This window comes from Cynocephalus volans, chromosome 11 (assembly GCF_027409185.1).
Source record: "Cynocephalus volans isolate mCynVol1 chromosome 11, mCynVol1.pri, whole genome shotgun sequence".
NCBI classification, from domain to species: Eukaryota; Metazoa; Chordata; class Mammalia; order Dermoptera; family Cynocephalidae; genus Cynocephalus; species Cynocephalus volans.
Window position 1 is genome coordinate 67,713,459 of NC_084470.1, and position 5,150 is coordinate 67,718,608.

General features: G+C 46.1%; 1 pseudogene; it reads right to left on the minus strand.

Moving 5' to 3' along the window:
• Window positions 1-326: 326 nt before the first annotated feature.
• LOC134390542 (nuclear receptor coactivator 3-like) lies at window positions 327-4,715 on the minus strand (annotated as a pseudogene).
• Between the last annotated feature and the right edge of the window lie 435 nt (window positions 4,716-5,150).

The window sequence follows — 5,150 nt, forward strand, 5'->3', positions numbered from 1 at the left end:
GCAGAAAAAAGTGACACAGAAGAGTTTTGTGACCAGTAACACTCCATATCTCCAAAAACACATCCCGAGGAAATGGAGTGCCGAAAATATTTTTGAACTGTTCTAAACGCCATGATACATGGGAGGGAGAAAAAACAGGTAGATATTGTGTTTCAGCTTAAAATCCAGTCCTGTTCAAATAACGTCACTTGGAATACCCTTGACTTAGATCGAAGCTGGTCCTTTCTTTAAAGCTGGATGCCTGGAACAATGATTCTTTACCTCCCCAAAATCCTAGTGCAGTGTCATTATACACTGATTTCCTTAGAGGTTCTGGTGTAGAGATGTCAGCAGTATTTTTGATTAGGACCCATGGACATGCCAGACATGGGCATGGAGTTCTTGTTCATCTGTCCCATGTGACCACTGCTGCCATTCATGTGCACCATACTATATGCTGCAGGATTCCCCTGGTGGGCAAACTGCTGCTGGGAAAAGGAGCTATTCCTGGCCAAGTTTCCTGATGGCCAGCCCTTCATTTCTGCTGACTGCTACATGGGTACAGTCTGAGGGTGCTGCATCATGGGGTTCTGCGAGGGACCCATTCTTGATGACATCATTGCATTAGGAGGACTAGACACTCGACCAAAGGTTGGATCTGGTTGTTGTCCCATTCCTTAATTTGGTAGATATGGAAATTGCTGTGCTGGAGCTTGTGGCATTGCAGGTCCTTCCAAAACCCCATCCATGCTGGGGGACACGGTCACATAAGGGGGTGAGCTGAGGCCTGGGGCTGCTGCTGCTGCTGCTGCTCCATCATCATTGCTACCCTCTGCTGTCAGAAGTCATGACTTAGCAGCTCTCTGCTGTGATGGGCAACCATCTGGGCATTAAGAAATCCCTGTTGGGAGCTCTCCTGGGGCTGCATCGTGGGCCTCATCACCACAGCACTGCCAGCAGTGGGGTTTCCATTTTCATTTCAAGTGCCTGCCGGCTTGGATTCAAAAACTGCTGGCCCTGCCTTCTCTGTTGAAGCTGCATTCTAAGGCGCTTGGGGGTGTCTGTCTGTGGTTTAATGATGTTGGCCTTAAGGTGCAGTTGTTGGAGAGGAAAATTGCTTTGCTGGTTCATCTGATTCATCATAGAGTTAAAAGATGGTGATTGTTGCTGAAGATTAAGGCTGCCTTGCATTGGAGACCCTAGTGCTGGGTATGTCTGTCCATACAATGCTGCCTTCTGATTCATCATTACTGCTGCTTCTTGGCCTTGGAAAGCATCCTATTTGGGCTCCAAAGCTTGTCCCCGATTTACAAGTTCAGGGATTCCCAAAGGTCTGTCAACTTCTTCCAGGCCAGTCGCATCTGTATTGCTCAGGAGAGTGTGCACGTGGTTTAATAATGCTCTCTCATCACTCTGTCCTTCCAGGTTCAAAGGTGGCCTGAGGAGATCATTCAGGGAATTCCTAAAAAGGGACCTATTTTGAGTTTCATGAGGGCCTTGTTCCATAGACAGCATGCCAGGAACATCTGGCCAGGAGCCTGGTTGGTTAGATGGTGCTGCTTGGCCATAGGGATTGACCCTCATTCCAATGGAAATCTCACCAGGCCTCCTTTGAAGCATATGCTGCTGCTGCTGCAATATTGTCTTGCACCTGGTATGCCATTAGACTGAAGAGGCAAGGTGGGCTTAGAGCCATCCATTGCAGGTCTGGGTAAAGAAGCATTGTAATCTCCTCCTGGTCTTCCCATGGAGTTTGGACTCATTGGTTCCATTCTGCTGGCCTTTGGGTTTGGTAAGCCCCAGTCTCCTGAGGAAGGAGTCTGATTCACAGTCACTTTTCTGTTTGAACCACCCATATTTGAACCATAATTTTCCTGACTATCCATTATTCTTGGATTCCCACCCAACATGGGTTGCTTTGGTAACTGGAGAAAGCACTGATATTCCTTACTGGAGGACTTGAGCCTAGAGTCCTCTGGAGTCCTTACTGGAGTCTAGAGACATTGCTCAGTTACAGGGAGGACAAATGGACTGCAAAGACTGTGGACTTCTCAAACCCAGAGAATTAGTTCCTTGAGACATCTGTTGCCCAGGTGAGTACCATTTGTGGATATGGAATTATTGTAAAAGTCGGAACTAGTAAGATCACCAAGAATAGCATCTAGATTATCCAGGTCTCCAGATCCCTCTTTACTTGTTTCCTTCTTAATTTTAGAGTCTTTCTCTTGACTTGAGCTAGGAATAGTGAAGGTGCTGCACTGACTCATTTTATTATCCTCTCCCTCCACTTGGGGCAGTAATTCTTTAGAGAGTGCATCACTAGGATCATCCCTGACCAGCAAATATCTAAGAAGTATATTATTTTCCTTCTTCTTAGGACTTAGCTGCTCCTGCTTGACATTTCCTTCTCACAAGAAGTTGTACTGCTGGTGACTTTCCCAGTAGCTTCTGTAGTAATCTTGGCTACTTCAGCTAGTGAATTCACATTCTGCAGCAACTTATGCAAAATCTGGTGCTTTTCTTGCACCAGTGACCCATGCATATTGGGTGTGGAGTCCAGAGACTCCAGAGGGGCTGGTGACACTAATAGAAGAGTCTTTACAACTTGAATCCAGAGGGGAATTGGTCAAGGAGGAATGACCCTGGTCATCAGAAGAACAGGTAAGTAACTACAGTAATTTTTTATGACCTTTGCTTTCCTTTGATTCTCTAACCCTTTGATACTGCTGCTGTCTTTGCTTTCTTTGCAATTGAGGTGATCTCCGCTATTTGACTGCCATATTGAACTCTCCACTGGATTCTGGTCACAATACAAGCCTAGGGGACTCTGGGAATCCTGACTGCTCACTTTACTTGGTTGGGTGTTATTCATATTGGGAGAGTTACCTAGTTTGGGGCTGGGAGAAGACAGAGTAGATAAAAGAGAAGTTCCCACACCCTCACGGACAGCTTGCAGGGCACTGAGAGAGCTGCTGGAGAAGCTGTGGCTCCTAGTATTTCCAGAAGATCCCACGGGAGCGCGCACATTGGCAGCAGGAGAAAACTGATGTGAGGCCGTCTCTGGACTCTCGCGATTATGGGGAGAAACCATGATATTCTGCTGACTGGTGTCCCGACCCGCGGGATATTCAATGCAGACCCTGGAGGGGGGAGTGGGAATTGGATGGGACAAGAGACGTGAGAAATGGAGACAAGACAGTATTCTGATCAAGTCTCGTTTATTAGCCAGAAGGTCACAGCTTATGTAGACAGCAGGAGGGAATCAGCAGATAAGGAAGTATGCAGATGTTTTCTGGGAGAAATCACAGGGCAAATCTTTCCAGGAAATGGAACATTTCTCAGCTATCTAAAGCAAAGCAGCGGTGATCTACGCCTAGGGCTGTGCAAGCAGTAAGAAGGAGAAAAAGGAGGAAAGGTCACAGCATTTATATCTTTAGTGTCAGAGGGCTATTGGCAGGGCTTCATGACCCTGGGCAGGCTATGACCGGGCTCTTTGGCCCCGGACAGACTGGAGCCAAGACCAGAACTCTCATGAGGGGGGCTGCTCATGTTGAACGCACAGTTGTTCTGGTAGGAAGACGGTGACTGCATGCTTGGGCCAGGGATCAGTGAAGCTATTTTACTAGAACCCCCATACCTAGCTCCACTCATCTGCCCTGTGCAGCATCTGTAAGCCTTGGTTTGGCAACATGCTCACGCTGCCTACCAAATTGTTGCATCCAGCCACAGGAGGTCTGATGCCTTGTCCAGCAGGATTTGGGTTTGACCTATAACCATTCTGTTCTCTCTGAAGAAAGCAGGTTGAGACAAAGCCACGACGATTGTTTGTTATGAGATTTCAGAAGAGTTTACTTTTTGTTTGTACAGTCACTACAGTTCCATCGGCCAATGAGAATCGATACACTGGGGTTTCTGCATGGCCGTGGATGTAATAAGCTTCTTGATAGTGACGTTTCTGGGACCATGACCGCCTATCACTAAGACTAAAAACATCTTTGAATATACCTTCAGATTATAGCTTCAAAGCCAGGCTTCATGGAGGATCTCAATGAATTTCTATCTATATTGACAACCTTTCCTGAATGATCATGTCTACTAATAAAGCTCCCACTCAGGGCTTGATGGCAATGCTCTTTCTCCTGTAGTAATGCAGAACACCACACAGATCATACAGGATTGCAGATCTTCCCCTTCCTCCATCATAGCTCGTGGCCGAGACAGGGCAAAGCACTGCATTGTTTTGGATCACAGGCGCATTTCAGGACTGGTGTTTATGTCTTCCAGAATATCATGTGGTGTTTTCATCATTGGATGGCAATGAAAGGTATGGCTTTTTTTTGTCTCTGGGTCTCATTTGTCCAGGAAACACCATTAACTGTAGATTTTGGTAAGTTTTTAAGACAATCCTTTCTGTCCTCTTCATGCAAGATATTATAAACACTTGTGTTAATCAGTTCCTCCTGCTTATGTTACAGGTACTGTGTGACATTTTCTGACACAAATACAATGTTTCCATCTCGATTCACCACAAACAGGAAACCATCCGATGCCTGAAGTAACAGTGGTCCGAAGGAGTCTTTATCAGTAAGTCCCTGTCCTGTAGAAGATACATCAGCTTTCTGAACCTCATCATCAGTGGAAATAGCATTTCCATGTCCTGGAGTATCACATGGCAGTTTTCCTTTTAGTGAATTAGTGGCCGGCGGATCTAAGGAGTTTTCTCCTAATCCACTCATCTTGGATATCAGCAACTGGCTAACCAGTCAAATGACGTGCAAGTAGTAGTTTATTTTTATTGGTCTCTGAGTCCACTGTTCAGCACATATTTTTATCCACCCACTGCCACTTTCCTCGCAGCTCAGCTTTAAATTGGACACTGGCCGCTAAGCCCGCAGCTGCCACCACTGCCACCACTGCCACCACCAACTCCGCTGCGGCTGCTGCCCTCACTGTGGAGGGGCTGAGCAGCAGCGGCTCTGATCAGTTTTCTAAAATAAGGTTTTCAGGACAATGACAGTAAGATAAGGAAGAAAACATGGACGAATGAAGTCCTAATTACTATACATGCATATTTTGACAGTAGGGAGAAACCTTTTATAGATAAGTTACAAACAAAGAAAAGGCAAATAAACCATTTGTACAAGAAACGTAACACATCCTGTCCAGTGTCT